Source organism: Bombyx mori, chromosome 21 (genome assembly GCF_030269925.1).
Source record: "Bombyx mori chromosome 21, ASM3026992v2".
In the NCBI taxonomy this organism is placed as follows: domain Eukaryota; kingdom Metazoa; phylum Arthropoda; class Insecta; order Lepidoptera; family Bombycidae; genus Bombyx; species Bombyx mori.
The window spans coordinates 11781734-11800059 of NC_085127.1; positions in this window are offsets into that span (position 1 = coordinate 11781734).

An 18326-nucleotide genomic window follows, 5' to 3' on the forward strand; every position below is an offset into this window, starting at 1 on the left:
GGCTATTTAATATAACCAACACAAGTCACAAAATAATAAGACGAATGTGACACCGATTTATTTGTTCGCTTATGTGTCCGTGAAATACTCTTGAAGTTTATAATTTAATTTTACAATTAATAAAATAATTATAATATATAATAAATCACTTTTGGGTTATCGCGACGTAAGATTTAGTAAGAACATTAAGAAAGCCTTAATGCAATTTTTGCAAGAAACGTGCTTTTTGTGTCGACGGTACTGAAAATCGTACTTTGTATCAACTTTTCCGCTGCCTCCATATTTCTGCGCGGCTGATAGGCACTCCGCCGTACTTACCTAACTACCAACATATTTACGTGTTGAATTATTACGAGATGTTTTATGGACTTTAAGACGATCTTTATCAAGAATTAGTGAATACATTTATCATTATCACAATCAATCACGTTAACTATTTTTTAGGTTTGGTAACCTAAACATAAATAAAGGGCAGATCTGTTCGTAATATCATAAATTCTCAACACAAAGATCAAGTTAATTTTGGTTTTTTTATTGGCAATTTTACGAAAAAAAAAAATTTGTTTATTTGTGAAACACAAAATCCTAGTACACAATTTGAATAAGTAATAAAACGATATAATGATCTAGATCGTTCTAGATCGGTGGGCGGTGTGATAGGCGTGGTCCCCGTAGTTGGGGGCGCCACTCCTGCGCACTCGTCAGCGTGACGCGTTTGACACGACTCTGTAATACGATTACAAGAGTTACGCCACTTTGTCTACGGACGCGCGGACGCGGTTGTAACCTGAACATTATAAGGCCTTTTATAGATAACTAGAGGTCCCTCAGTAGTCGAAATTCGACTATAATTAATTGAACATTATATAAGTTCTATTGTCAAAGACTATTATACTTCTGTAATCACAGATTGCACCAAGACTACACTATAGACAAATAATATTAAGGACAAACAATATTTAATCTATTCTCAATTCGAGCACAGACTATAAGCAATAAGAAAAGTTTGACAATAAACAAAGAGTTATTATTTTAATTGTGTGTCAAATACATGATAGGGTGGGTGTGTATTTTTTTTATTATTGATTTAATGATTTTTTATGCATAATTAAAAAAAAATAGCATTCTGCACTCCTTCTCTACATTCTCTATAAGCGTGGGAAATTTCTTACTCCTCCGTCCGCGCAATTTTCGTAAAAAGGGGTACAAAGTTTTTGCTTCACGTATTAAATATATAGATACCGTTTTTTTTTCTCTCATTTCTTTAATATATATTCTATAACTTTGTATTCATAGATTTTATTTTTGTATCACAATTCCGAGACTAAAGCGTACTATTTCAATCAAACAAGAGCTAATTTTCGCGTTTGTATTGTTAAAAACATTAAGGCCTTTTATAGATGATCCAATTTGTTCTCTCTCTCTCTCTTCTTTAATCTACATTCTATAGCGTTGTATTCGTAGATTTTATTTTCGCATCACAAGCCCGAGACGAAAGTGTACATAAACAAATAACCGCATATTTCGCGTTTATATTGATATTAGTACTTGACAGAAATGTTTTTTAATACCCGTAAACAGTTTAGTGTTCAAATAATTCTTACAAGAATATTATGATTGATCAAACATTGAATTGTAAATTGTAAATGCGAAGCGTCTTCTATACTCTTGGAAGGCATCAGATATATAAATGATTTCGTACATAAACGGAACCTTTAAAAGAAATATCGCGATTTCGACGAAAGCTTCTGTGTTACCGGAAGACGTTTCTCCTTAAGCTCGTCCCGTCTGTGAGCTATGCCCGGGCCAAGATGGAAGCTCGCTGCTCGTTTCCAGGGCTGTCTAACTCACAATAATATTTACATAGTAATCAATTGTATGTACATAAGTATATTAACTCATTTAATACGTTACCTAATCTAATATAAAAATGTTTTGTTTTTTAAATGTATATATGGAATTTAATCCAATTTTTTGTTAGAGTTTGTGTTTGAATTGTATCAGTTGAAGCTTTCTTTGACTTTTGTTGATTAAAGGTTTCATAATACCATTATCACCAAATAGGTGGCGCTCGAATCGCTTTGGCATCTCGTACTTATATTGGTGGATTAATTCATTTATAACAGCTTAGACATTCATTTCATATGTTTTTTAAGTAAATCAAGTTACAGTTATTGTTACAGTTCATTATTTCGGACGTTTCAAATACAGTTTTCGTGGCCACGGACGATTTGATGTTAAACAGTGAAAAACTATCTTTTGTATCGACGAATCGCGAAGATCGAAGGCATTATGAAGTTAAGGTAAAACTTGAGGAATAGTTTACAGTGTTCCTATTATGCGGTCTTTGATGTCTGTGTCGGGATGCCAGAGTAACACGAACCTAGCGACAGCAACAGTCTGGAGTTTACTCACCAGATTCGAGTCTAGGAATTACGGAACCCCGGTCCTTGGTGACGGTTCTACGGCTTTTTATTTATTTATTTTTATTGCTTAGGAAGGTGGACGAGCTCACAGCCCACCTGGTGTTTTGGAAGTGGTTACTAGAGCCCATAGACATCTACAACGTAAATGCGCCCTTCAAACCGAAACGCATTACTGCTTCACGGCAGAAATAGGCAGGGTGGTGGTACCTACCCGGGCGGACTCACCAGAGGTCCTACCACCAACTTTTTACCAGGGTTTGTTACCAGGGTTACCACACCGTATCAATTTCGTGAAGCTACCATTCTAGTTCCGTAAAATTATAAGATGGTACATAATTCGGCCTCAAGCCTCAAACAAGCAATGGTTGCGTGACTACTAGAAAAGTACAGCCAGTGAAACCCTAAAATAATCGAACGCTATAAAAACTAAAAATCATCGTGTAGTATTAAATAATTTATTAACAATACTTCTAAGTTAGTAATGTCTTCTTGTTAATAAGTCTTTGAACTGGTAACAAACAACACTTTACCTATTATAATTATCATGTTATTCATTTTTTTCTGAGAATCTTTCCTTATTTGTAAATAATTTAATGTTTTTAAGAAGCTAATAAAACAAGGAAGTTTTTCTAGTAGTTTGTACGCTTAATGTTTGGTTGATTTTTTAAAATAAATCGAGTTTTCTATCGATCAAATTAGAGAATCAAAACAAAATTTTATAAGAAATCACTTGCTATTTTAAAATGTTTGACATTCGTGCCAGTATTAGTATTAATAAATGTTGGTTGATGTATTGGTAACTGATAAAAATTCAAACAACTTCATTCAAAACACTAGCATTTTATTTAATTATTTTTTTGCAGTTAGTTCGGATTTTTTTTTAAATAAAACGTAAAATATTGAATATCTCGATAACGAGACACTTTAGTATTAGGGACATTAGGGTTAATTTTGTGGGAAATTAGATATATTATCACATCCCAAGAGGAAATACGTCGAATTACAAGTCACCCTGTATATAGCCTTATTTGAGGAAGGAAAGTAACAAGAAAAAATGTACTATGAAGAAATCTTACATCGTTCAGTTGGCACCCCTGGAGGTGAAAGTGCGGGGGTGAAGCTGGGTGAACGAGGTGAGGGGTGCGAGAGGGCGGGTCAAAGGTCGCGCCGCCCCGCCCCGCCCAGTGGCCACCACGTCTTCCCGACGTATTCTAGGTTACGCAGGTGGAAACTCCTGTCTTCAGTCTCAAAAAGTTTTTTGTTCTAATCTTTTAGGTTTCGTTCACAGAATGATGGAACATTAAGACTTGAATTTTCGTAGATACCCTGATCTTTATAAGGAGAAGGAGAATTTATTCAAAAAGGAATCTCATGTTTTCAGTCTTAAAGCTTTTTTGTTCTAATCTTTTAGGATTCATTGATAGAATGATACGTGAAGACTTAAATTTTGTAGATAGCCTGATATTTATAAGGAGAATTTATACAAACTAGAGGTCCCGCAGTAGTCGAAATTCGACTATAATTAATTGGAATTGTAAGTTTGTACACTATTATGATTCTATTTTATACTTCTGTAATCACAAATTTCGCCATGACTACACTATAAAAAATATTAACAAAGACAAACAATAATTAATCTATTCTCAATTTGGCAACAGACGTCAAGAACAAAAGTTTGACAATAAATAGTATCCATGCGTGTGTGCGTTAAATACATGGAATGTAGTGTGTGTAATGTTTTCTTTATTGATCTTTTATGCATTATTTAAAAAAAATATTAGCATTGTACACTTCTTCTCTATATTCTGTATAAGTGTGGAAAATTTCGTTATCCTCCGTCCGCGCAATTTTCGTAAAAAGGGATACAAAGTTTTGCTTCACGTATTAATATATAGATATCGATTAATCTGTTCTTCTACATACACGTGTCAAATTATTCGTTTCCGATGTGATCTTTGAAGTTTTCGCGACCCGTAAACATGTACTGAGACAATCTATACTAATATATAAATCTACAGTGGTTTTTACGGATGTTCCGTTATAACTACTGAACCGTGCATCCGATTGACTTGAAACTTGGTATCCATGTAGAAAAAACATGTACTTAATGGATAAGCTAATATTTATATAAGTTTTGGACACCCTAATAATAATGACAATAAATAATAATGTTAATTTTATAAAATATGCCTAGCAAAGCGGCGAGTACGGCTAGTTGTTTAATAAAAAAATAACTTTTACGGCTTTAACTCGCATTTCTTATTGTCATTATGTTATTTTTGGCGTTTCGAATATTATCAGTTTTTTTTTCCTACCTATTCTAGTAACCTCAAGGGGTTATTTCTAGATTCACCGAACTAGTATGTGAGCTCATGGGGCTCAAGCCGGGAGTGTTGCTAACACTGGCCCTAGCAAGAGCAGTGCTTCGCAGAATCTACCACCGGATCGGAAACGCGACCCACCGAGAAATGCAGTTTTCGTGGTCACACACGACTAACGTGTTATTCATTGACTGCCTATGTATAACTGTAGTAGTTACAGGAAAATAGTAAACTACAGAAATCAACTTCTTTATCGTCCCGTAAACTAAGCGTACTGTATATATACTGTTTTTTTAAGCTATATAAACATGAGCTGAAAAGTTTGTGCCCATATTATTAATTTTGTTAACATGAGGTCCTGACATGAGATATGAGGTCGGAGTATTTATTATATGTTAAGAAAAACTTTTATAATTTAAAACCTTTAAAACTGTTTAGTTTTAAAAAAAGATTTTTCTTAGACAGATTCACTCATCTGTCTGTCATTCAGTAAAGAGAGTGGTTAAATTTTTTATAATATAATAATAAGACGGTTTAAAATATTAATTTACTAGCGACCCGCCCTCGCTTCGCTTCGGAAACATTAAAACACACATGAAACCAAAAAATAAAAATAAAAATAAAATAAAAAAAGTAGCCTATGTTCATCAGGGACAATGTCGGCTTCTAATGGAAAAAGAATTTTTCAAATCGGTCCAGTAGTTTCGGAGCCTATTCGAAACAAACAAACAAACAAATCTTTCCTCTTTATAATATTAGTATAGAAAAAGAGTTTAATTGCTTTAAATGTTGTTTTCTTATTATAAATTACAGAAAACGCAATTAAATTTATTGTTAATTCATTCTGAAATATTTCATATCGTTATAACACTAGACAAGGATTATACATGCAACGTAACGACTTTCCTTTCAAATTCGAACACGCTTTGTTGTAGGATTAGGTGATTTTTTTAATTAAAAAAATTAGACTTATAAATGTAACCAATGCTTTCACCTGTTTTAAAAAAAAAAAATATTGCTTAGATGGGTGGACGAGCTGTAGCCTGCCTGGTGTTAAACCTTTGAGGTGAGCCTTTAATCCGTTATTTTTATATTTAACTTTCTGCAAGATAAATACAATAGACTATTCAATTATGGTTTAAGACATTCCCTGCTAATCATTGTGCCGGTAGCAACGTGGCAGATAGATTGCTAATGTAATAGCAATTTGTAAGAATATAATAATAATAATATATGACATTATTTCGTTTATTATAATCTACATAATGTGTGATTGTTCAACATTATATATTGCGAACAGTAAGCTTAGTTTCTATATACCATACGTTACGTATACCTTTGTATATTCTATGAGTACCATTAAATACATAAAATGAAGGTGAGGGAGGTACATATAGCAAAGATACAGCGCTCCGTTAATACATTGCGAATCCACCCCCGGCGTTCACCCCCATTCATCCCCAAGTAATTGGCATCTCCTTTTGTGGGCAGTTTTTTGCTCTCGCCCTGGTCGGATATTAGGCTTTTGAATGGAAGAGCTTTTGTTGGAGCTTAATTACTTTTTGTGTTTGTTTGTTTTTGTGTGTTGAGATGTCTTGTTTATGAGGGTATAAGGGTAGAGTCGCTTGTGGTTTAGTACCAATAAATAAAAAATATGTTGTAAAATCAAGACTAAAATTTTGGTCATATGGATTTATGGATTATAACTAAACTTGAGACCTTAGAGCTTATATTTCAAGGTGGGTGGCTCATTTACGTTGTGGATGTCTATGCGCTCCAGTAACCACTTAACACCAGGTGGGCTGTGAGCTCGTCCACCCACCTAAGCAATAAAAAAAAATTACCTGCAATTGTTTGGTAGGTACACTGAGTCGCTCGCCGGATCTTCTCAGTGGGTCGCGTTTCCGATCCGGTGGCAGATTCTGCAAAGCACTACTCTTGCTAGGGCTAGTGTTAGCAAAACCTCTCAGGTTGAGCCCGTGAGCTCACCTACTCGTCTGCTCATAGCTGGAATATCCCCTTAGGCTACCAGCAAACGGGTAGAGAAAAATAAATCGGAAGTCCCGCGGTCGTGTCGAAATAACTTAGAAGTGACTAAATAATTCGAAAGAGAAGGAAAACTCAGATAATTAATGGAATCGAATATATTTTTAGATTGTTTGTATCGCTCTGCTGTCTGCCGGTGACAACTATCCATTTGCAGAGAAAAATGTAGGCGACTAATATAGTGCTTATATTTTGAAGTTTGCTTATATGTGAAATTTACAAGGAATTTATTATTAGAAAGACGAATTCTGAAGACGTCGTGGCCTAAAGGATAAGACGTCCGGTGCATTCGTGTTGAGCGATGCACCGGTGTTCGAATCTCAGGCGGGTACCAATTTTTCTAATGAAATACGTACTCAACAAATGTTCACGATTGACTTCCACGGTGAAGGAATAACATCGTGTAATAAAAATCAAACCCGCAAAATTATAATTTGCGTAATTACTGGTGGTAGGACCACTTGTGAGTCCGCGCGGGTAGGTACCACCGCCCTGCCTATTTCTGCCGTGAAGCAGTAATGCGTTTCGGTTTGAAGGGTGGGGCAGCCGTTGTAACTATACTGAGACTTTAGAACTTGTATCTCAAGGTGGGTGACGCGTCTACGTTGTAGATGTCTATGGGCTCTAGTAACCACTTAACAACAGGTGGGCTGTGAGTTCGTCCACCCACCTAAGCAATAAAAAAAAATAAAAAATTTTAGTTATACAAACAAATTTCTGTACGCACCCACTTTAATTTGACAAATTAAAATTCAACAAATTAAAGAGCGGACGGTTAGCGTGATATGGACATGTGATGCGTAGAGAGAAGATGCATGTGACTAGGAGATGTATGGAAATGGTAGTGCAAGGTAGAGGGGAAGAGGTCGACCGAAGAAGACATGGGTGGAGTGTGTGAATGACGATATGAGAGAGAGAAGAGTGAGTGTTGAGATGACGGCTGATAGAAGAGAATGGAAGAGAAAAATTAGCTGTGCCGACCCCACCTAGTCGGATAAAGTGGAGAAAAAGAAGACCAACTTTAATTTAAATTAATAGATTCTCTCCGCATTAACGTTTTTAAGTCTGTTAAAATATCATATTGATTAAGAAACGAAATAAAACACTTCTGCGGTGGGTAGCCATCATACAACGCAAGATAATTGACAGATGCCTGAATCTCTGATCTTCCTTTCGTCGTAAGCCTCCCAATTGATGACTTATGACGAAAGGAAGTTCTTCCACCGACCGGGTGATATTGCTCGTTAGACCGACGGTCCGAATGTTGTTGTTCGGAACTTGTATACATATATGCAATATTATCTTGAAAATGTCGTAAGCGAGATTCAGGCGTCTATCAAATATCTTGCGTTGTATAATGGTTACCCGCCACACTTCCAAATTTTTAATCCAATAACATTTACGGTACACTAGATAATGACCGAGCTTAGCTCGTTTTTTTTTTTTGATAACGCCATCTTGTCGTGTCTTTAAAGCGGTTAGTTGCCCTCAATTAAGAAAAATAGTATCATTATTCGCCAATAGATGTCGGGAAGAGTGATTATTGAAAATACGAATAAAACAACATTTTCTGAAAATAAATCGTAGCTAGATCGATTTATCGCCCCCGGAATCCTCTGTATACTAAATTTTATGAAAATCGTTGGAGCCGTTTCCGAGATTCAGATTATATACATATATATTAATAAACAAGAATTGCTCGTTTAAAGGTATAAGATTTCCACGGCCGTCGATGTTCAAATTCAATTTCAAAGCTGATTCAAAACTGAAAACCATTCTTGCATCGCCCAACATCTGTTTTCAGTCGGTATATAAATAAATACAATAAGTGCAAAGAGGTTGGTGTCGATCGATCAATCGCCGAGTCCTGTGTCTTGGCTGAGTTATTGACATTGTTATGTCGTGCGCAGTCGAGACTGTTCAACTGTTTTGGTGCAAACGTATTTACGGTAGTTTAATCCTTATATTTCCATTACACTTTAGTTTAATAATACGAAAAAAATTTGATCGGCCATTGAATCAGTAATGTAGGCACTATAGTTTCTTTAATAGAGTAAATGTCTTATATAATGATCGCTTAGCGTTGAGCGGGTCGTGAGCTACTATGTCTAATTAAATACAAATCCAAAATTTAAAATTATTTATAACGCAATTACGAGTATTTGTTTAACAAAATACCATTCTCCTAATTCTGAACTACAAACTGTTTAAACAATTTAAATCATCAACGTCAAATGTAAAACAAAATAAAACAACAAAAAACAAATCAAACAATTCGCATTCGGACAGTCTAAATACGGTACAGCGCGTATAAGTTAAATTGTGTGCCGTGAAACCGTATATAAATCAATCAGCCCCTTCGCACTTTACAGAGAGATCGATTTGATTGTAAAAACAAAAAAACAAAACAAAAAAAAACAATCAAGACAGTGTCAACTTTAAATCACTCGTTGGTTTGTTTTGCTCGTTTGATTTCGTGTGTCCGGCTTGTTTTAGACGGGGTGATTGTTTAATTAATCTTAGCTCTGTTGATTGGTTACGGCGTTTTGTGAATTTGCTTAGAACGTTGATATAAAATGTTTGTCTGACGGGCATTTTGAAATAAGTTAGTATGAGGGGAGTTTTCACCCGTAATCACAGCTTTGCCCGTCACACCTCCAATCAGTTGAGCCGTATACAGGACTACTTCCAGGCCATATACAACTTCATACTAAATTTTTCATAAAGGATTACTATGACTTTTATTTCTAGTTTTCATTTATTTAGAAAAGCTAGTTAGATAGTTTCGGATATATAATAGAATAATGAAATATTGAACAAGTATTCGTGGCTTAAGGTACTTACTGCAAGTTTAGATACTGGAGTGAAATTACGAGTAATTGTTACAATACTAAAGGTATATTGATATTAAAGCATATTTAGATAAAATAAAATAGAGGTGGATAATGTTCGTAATGTGCGTATTGTGTTGCTTTCCTTTTTTTTTGTACTTATTATTTTTCTTTGTTCACTTTTATTTTTTTATTGCTTAGATAGGTGGATGAGCTCACAGCCCACCTGGCGTTAAGTGGTTACTGGAGCCTATAGACATCTACAACGTAAATGCGCCACCCACCTTGAGATATAAGTTCTAAGGTCTCAGTACAGTTACAACGGCTGCCCCACCCTTCAAACCGAAACGCATTACTGCTTCACGGTAGAAATAGGCGGGGCGGTGGTACCTACCCGTGCGGACTCACAAGAGGTCCTACCACCAGTCGTTAGCATATTCTTTATTCTTTATTTATTGTACACACAGTTAATATTACAGAAATTGCGTAAGATATAAAAAAATGGCGAGCTTAACTCAACAATTGAGTTTTCTACCAGCTAACCGTTCTTAACGACGGAAAGCTTTAAATGAGTGGGTAGAAGAAGTATACAATCTAATCAATTTACAATTTACAATCTAAACAAGAACAATAATAAAAATAATAAAAATAAAACACTAATACATAATATATTATATATATTCAAGTAATACTAATTAAATTAACACTCATAAGAACTAGCAAAAGCATTATTATTAAGGTTATATAATATAATAAGTCGGTTCTTTATTTTAGAATAAAGTTTTAAAGAAAACTCACAGAGACCCGTGAATCGGTATCGAGATGCGTAACGCAACCCATATTCCTGAATGTTAAGAAAGATAACGCGTCAAAGGTTATCGGTTCGTTCACGAGGATCATGCGTGTTCGAAGAGAATATAATCAGCTCACATTTTTAACGGAGCTTGAAGTGACTGGAGTGTATTTTCAATACGCTTTTATTAGCTTCAGACGTATGTATGTTAAGTATGTTAGTATGTAACGGAATCTTTGTATTTGTAACTCGAAATTTGGTATACTTATTAAGGACCGATGACAATTCAATATTAAAAAAAAAAAGAAAAAAGTGAAATTCAACAAAAAAATGAAAAATAAATAATAGTTTAAAAAACTAACAAAATACGCTTTTATAGAAAATCCAACTATGAAATAGAAAAGAAATTTTAATAAATTTGTTTAGTGTAGTGTTTGCTCACGCGGCCCGCACTAACTTAAAATTATTCCAAGTCATTCAATCCCGTTTTTGCAGGTTTTTGCAGGTTCGTCAGGAACGTCGACCTCCATGACGACCTGGACTTAGAGTCCATCAGTAAGTATCTGCAGTCGGCGTCGATGCGCCACTTCGATAAAGTAGCACGACACGAGGATCCTCTCATCGTGGCCGCCGGTAACTACATTCCCGATCCTGCGGACAGAATGGAAAGCAGTCGACGTCGCCGAGTCATTTCGGATCCTCCCGATCAACTAACGGTGCTTTTAGGTACTTCAAGCACCGGTCATCGTTCTCGTCGAACCCGTCGCTTACGACGAAGGCCTCGACGAGTAAATTAACCCTCAGACACAGCCCACTGAGTTTCTCGCCGGATCTTCTCAGTGGGTCGCGTTTCCGATCCGGTCGTAGATTCTGCGAAGCACGGCTCTTGCTAGGATTCGTGTTAGCAACGTCGTCAGGTTTGAGCCCCGTGAGCTCACCTACTAGTTAAGGTTACGCTGAAATAGCCTCTCAAGACTTATTATATGCCCCTGGCATTGCTGACGTCTATGAGCGACGGTGACCACTTACCATCAGGTGGGCTGTATGCTCGTCTGCCTACAAAGGCAATAAAAAAAAATAAAAAAAAATATTAGGCTAGTTAGCTTAGGTAGAAAAAAAAAACCAGTTTAATTTACACTGTTGAAATATACTAGTGAATTTGAATACGTTTTGGTCGGGGGCGAGTAACGGTCGCTTGCCAACGCTTCCACAGCGCAATCCTATTTCACACACGAGCGCCCTTCACCCCGTATCTAATAGACGCGTTGCTCGATTTCATCAAAGGAGATTTACGTTTTTGCATCGTCCTTATATCGTATTTTTATAGCTTACGTATGCGAATGAGTGCACTGAGATGTTCTCGGAAATATTAGGCGCCATTTCACTCTAAATGTCTGTTACGCGGTAAGTGTAATCATGCGATAGATTAGTAGATACTTGTAGCTCGCGGTTTTTACGCTAGTTTTAATATTTTTTTCAGGGTGAGCCCGTGAGATCTCATACCGGTCCGCGCGAAGTTGGAATAGCCCTTTAGACTACCAACGAACAGATAGAGAAAAAAACCTCTTTTTAATAATAATAATTATTTGTAAATTAGCTGACCCGGCAGACTTAGTAAAATATAAAATAATCTTAAAACAAACAAAAGGAATCCCTCCTACGGAGGACACATCAAAGGAAAAACAAAATTGTTATTTTTATTAAAATCCGAGAATTTTCATATTTATCTACATTTAAACCTTCTCTGGACTTCCACAAATAATTCAATATCAAAATTAGCCAAATCGGTCCAGTCGTTCTCGAATTTTACCGAGACTAACGAACAGCAATTCATTTTTATATATTATATAGATCGAAAATAGATTAAAAAAGACGATTCTAGACAGACTTGCTCACCTCTTTAGGAGTGGTCACTGTGACACATGAAAATCAAGAAAACTAACGTCACAAGAAGCGACTTCAACCTCCCTTAATTTTGCTTTCTAAATTGCTATGTTATTGCTGACCGGTTGTCTGATCGGCGAGCCCGCTTGTTTCTTGGCCATACCCGTTCTAATCCATATTGGCAGTAGGGAGTCGGTTACCGAGGAAATGGATAGCTGTTCGATTCGTTGACGTTTTGCCGCTGATGCGATTTCACGCACGGCCACCGTCCCACCCGGCCCACACAACAGTCGCGTGCTGATCTGTGAATGTTTAACACAAGATATTCGACCGATCCCGTTAACAGAAATACTTCGATACTACAAGAAGTTTGCTCGAATATCTAGGATCTTGTGTTTGTGTGATATATGAAAAAATATTGTCGTATTTACAGGTGGTAGGACCTCTTGTGAGTCCGCACGGGTGGGTACCACCACCCTGCCTATTTCCGCCGTGAAGCAGTAATGCGTTTCGGTTTGAAGGGTGGGGCAGCCGTTGTAACTATACTTGAGACCTTAGAACTTATACCTCAAGGTGGGTGACGCATTTACGCTGTAGCTGTATATGGGCTCCAGTAACCACTTAACACCAGGTGGGCTGTGAGCTCGTCCACCTATCTAAGCAATAAATAAAAAACGTAAACAGAAACACTTCGATACTACAAGAAGTATGCTCGAATATTTAGGATCTTGTGTTTGTGTCATATATGAATAAAATATGACGTACATGACCTTTTTAAGTACAGGACCCGGCGATAAATATTGCACATCGATCGTGGGAAAGAGACGGTTAATTTTTGCTTCGTAGAGCGTTATATCTGTCGCACTAATTGACATTTAGTCTCCATAGATACCGGATCATTGGTGTTTCGTCGCACACAGGTAACGCTCTACAACAAAAAGAAAATTAGACGACTGTCTCTTTCTAAATATCGATGTGCAATATTTATTGCCTGGTACTGTAGCTATTTGAGTTTAAGGATACTAAAATGCCCCAGTTCACCTCGAAATGTGTGATATTTTTAATATAATTTGTGGTTAAATTTATTTCATGGCCTAGACTCTTGTCTTTTACGCAAAATCTTCATTTTTGAGAGAAATAGAGAGAGAGAGAGAGAAAAAGTATGCTTTATTGTACACGGAAATAAATAAATATGCAAAACATTAAATACAAAAAAGGTGAACAAGAATTTAACGCAATAACGTAGTGAGGAATTATTAGATTGGTTTTATTATTGTTATAAATGTTTATTATAATAAAATGCAAATCACAGAACCAAAAACGGATGTTTTTATATTTTAATTTTTTTAATGCCCTTGTAGGCAGACGAGCATACGGCCCACCAGATGGTGAGTGGTTACCGTCGCCCATTAACTTCAGCAATTTCAGGGGCAGAGCGAAGCCACTGCCTACCGCTTAATACTCTTTACTTACGCTTAATACGCTTTACGCTTAATACTCTACTATAACTTAATACTGAAGTAAAAGAACCACCAAAAAGAAGAAACAGTTCTATTAATGACCTAGAGCCACTACTCTCTTAATAGACCTTCAGTTTTAATTTCAGTTTAAAAAAAAAACTCTTATTTTTTATTGTATTACCTTTACGCATCAAACTTTAATATCATCCATAGAGTCACAAAGCGGAAGAGCGTACGAGAAGCGCCACAATCGCATTGTGCGGAGGCGACCAATTGTGTGGAACCCCTGCCTTGATCACTTAATTGACTGCCGAACACCCACGAAATGCGCGTATACAATCAAACCGCACGCTGCCCATTACGCATTCTACAGCGCACCCCTCCACGAAACCAGCAATAAAATCCGCAATGTAAAGCTTGGCATATAAATTATCGTAACGTTTTAAGTGCATTGGAAATGAGATTGGTTAGCGAGCGATAGGATTTGTGTGGGAGCATTTAAAAGGACTTAATCTGAGCTATTAAGCAAGGGATTTTGTGGGCTCGATCCGACAATAATGTACGCGCGAATGAAGCCGTAAGGTGGTGGAAGTTATCGGATTTGAACCTTCAGTGGCTCTTGAAGTACTCGGGAAAATAGCAACTGAGTTGCAGCCGGTGCACGATTGAGTTATCTACTTAGATTTAGTTCTATAAATACAAGGCGCGAATGTAGCATCGTCTGCTAATGTCCATAAGGAAATATGCCGAATATTCTCATTTGTATAATAATATTATATTTCAATAATTGTAAATTGACATGCTTTAACAAAAACCGCCTTCAAATAGAAAAAAAAAGATATTCCAAAACAAATTATGTAATATACACTAAAAACAATAATCATCGAAATCGGTTGGCGTGATATTGAGTTATTGTGTTATTGGTTTATTGGTCGCGCACGTACTTAATGCAAATTTAAGACTTATATGGTTTCCTCATGGGTACCATTATCAGAACTGGACTAAATTGAAATGGGACCACACGGGAAGCGTCAGCTTTCTAGTAAAAAAAAAATCATCAAAATCGGTTCACCCATTCAAAAGCTATGAGGTAATAAACATTAAAAAAAACATACAGTCGAATTGACAACCTCTTCCTTTTTTGAAGTCGGCTAAAATTACTAGATATCTCCCTCGTATTCACCCGTGTTTAATGTTTGAATGCAGATATAACGGAACACATTGTATTTTCATTGGGATATAGAATCGTTTGTGTCCCAGTACATACACTTCGTATTAATCGTAGTCAGCAAATCGATTCGACAAGACATTTACCTTGCTAAAAAATAATATAAAAATATACCATTGGTGATGTGACTTCACACGTCTGGCACCTAATTGGGGATTCAGGTGCTGTGAAAACCAGAAGAAATACATGTGAAGTTATTAAGCATCAAGACAAAGAAGCAAACAGAAGTATTCGACGCGCAAATATTAAATAATGATACATATATGCATATTGTGTTATCTACAGGCTTCGGAAATCACTTAACTTCAGATGGTCCCGCCGATGGTCCTACCCGTGCGCTTCCAAAGGAGACGTAACAACGCAAGAGCAACTGCTTCGCGAATGAATCTACTAGCGGATCGGAATCGCGACGACCACTATATACATAACAGTCCGTGACATTTTCAATCAGCTAACTTCGAGTGTTATAATATATTTTGTTAATTTTATTCGTTGTTACATTATTCTGTTATTATGATAACGACTAACTAATTCTTTTGTATTCGAATAAATGGTAATTTTAATTAAGAGCGGGTAACACCGTCTAAAGTTTGAAATGGCGTCCGAACGCCAAATCGTGCATTCTTTTAGTGACAGCGCTCGCACGTGGTGGTCATTCACAAACTCACTTGCCCTAAATCACATAATATAACCGTAATCATTGACCATTTCAGTAATTTAACAGTCTGTGTAATTGAAATAGTGAGGAGTCAACACTACAGTCTACGTATTTCAACATTTCGTTAAGCTGAACGCCCACCGAGGATTTTTGTGCTGACGAGTTTATTTATTTATTTATTTAAGGATTACCGACAGGGTTTACAGTAAGACATAAAATAACATTGACATGTATAGAGCAATTGATAACTGCAACTCTAATTATAGGCAATCACAGCATGCATTACATTAATATATTAATAGAGATTTAACAATACTATTATAAATAATAATAAAAAATTAAAAACAGAAAGACAACAAGGACAGTAATACCCGAGTACTCAGACCAAGGCACGAAACAACAGCCATCTGCGACATACCTACGCCTCTATTTATGTATATAGATATATAAATCTCTGAACCAGGATTACCAAAATTAGTCTCTCTTAATGAACCATAAATATCTCTTAATAATAATTCGGGCCTTTCACCGCCTCTTTGAACTTGACAACCCTTAACTAAACATCTCAATTACCCCTTACCTTTACACTTTCGTCTTATTTTTATTTTCTCACTATTTTAACCAACTCAACCCTCATCTTGCGGCACGTGATGTGTTATTGTGACTGCCTATTAACCCTTAAGTGCAGAGGGAAGCTGTTAAAATGGGGTAAAAAATGTGGTTTTCGTTATGACGCCTTCAGATGCGTTCTATCATAGACAGTTAAATTTTTGTAGGGTTAAATTTGACGTAAAAACGTGACATTAATGATTATTGTTCCAAAAACCCGATCACGTTTCATTGCGAACATAGTTAAATGTATTTAAAGACTAATGAAAAGACGCATTAGTATTATTAGAAGATCAGGCAATCTGAAAAGAGTAAGTATATTAGAAAAATGACTCTGGCAATAATTTTAGAGATTGTAAGATTTCTAGACAGAACAAGAATACTACCTAACATTTTGGGATAGAAAGATTGCTGGTCACCCAGCGGGCTTCTCACCAGAATTCTGACTTTTTGGCGGGAACGCGAGAAGTGAAGTTGTGTGATTTGTTTTATTTTTATGTAATGTGAAAACCAGAAGAAATACATGTGAAGTTATTAAGCACCAAGACAAATAGCAAACAGAACTCGACGCGCAAATATTAAATAATGATATATGTTATCTATAGGCTTCGATAATAACTTAACATCAAATGGTCTATTTAATATTTCTTCAGATTTAAATGTGTAATAACGGTGGCTTATTAACGGTTTAGTATCTGTCATCATCATCATCATCATCAGCCTTTATCTGCCCACTGCTGGACATAGGCCTTCCACATAATGCGGTCCTCCGCCTTCCGCATCCAACGACTTCCCGCCGTGCGCACTAAGACGTCAGTCCACCTGGTTGGAGGACGCCCCACGCTCCTTGTGCCCATCCGTGGTCTCCTTTCGAGGACTTTCCTCCCCCACCTGGCATCGCTGGCTCGACAGAAGTGACCGCCCATAGTATCTGTGAAAGTGCACAAATGTGGGAAAATGAAACAAAGCCGATCCTCCAAAAAGTACACTGAAAAATACTTAGTAAGTGTCCACCATTTTACTGAAATTATATTTCATCCCAAATCATCTCATCTCATTTCATTTAATTTCATCCCAGTTGATTAATGTCTCAAATTAATCATCTTCATTTTACTTCTTTTCATTTCACTCAATATTATTATTTTTCATTAAAATAAGAATATAAATTGAAATAAGACATGACCTAAAGGTCTTAGTTACCAGGTCATAGAATCCCTTAAAAATGTCCGAGCACCTTCGAGGGAGGCGGGCCAACAAGATTCCCTACCACCATGCTATCCATAGAAGCCACAACCTGACATATCCATTAAGGATCTGGTTTCCATAGACATATTTTGTGATTTGTTCTAAATTGTATTTTAAAGTTTGCCCAAAGAAATGTCTTGTGACTGAACCAATCTACCATATCTTGTAATATTAACTTTTATCCACTTAAAAATGGCATTTTTTTAAAATTCTTATTTACTTTTATGTACCTTGGTGGAGTATTTTTATGGTATTCACTTGGTTGTTTAACATTGTTTTAAATACATTACATATTTTTTATTTTGGAAGACAAAAAAATTTTGCTGTCGTATGAAATCTGTAAGCGATTTATGTCATGTAAGATTCTAACTTCGAACAAAACACAATAAGCCAATCAAGATTTGTAAAAAAGCTTACAGAATTGTATTAATTTTCAATAACGTTCTACAATATCTTAAACACGACATGAATACGGCTGGCTGTCAGTGTTGTCACAAAACATTAGAGAAAAAACGTAAGGAAAAAAGTTGAAAAAAATAAAAAATAATGTGATCTAATTTCGCACTCAAAACCCACTTTGTGTGCGAGCAACGGGGCGTTTTACAAATTAATTCGTACGTTCTTAAAAAAAAAAATACAAAAAGAACCGTTGGCTTCTAAATTTTTTGTAGTTTTTATTTATGGTGTAAAAATTGGGTTACTTAACGGTATTCTTTGGGTCTATTGTATACGATATGACAATACCCTAAAAAAAACATTTGAAAAACTTGAAATCCATGTTTTGATGTAACAGCTGACAGATAAATTAGCTGTTTATTAACGATA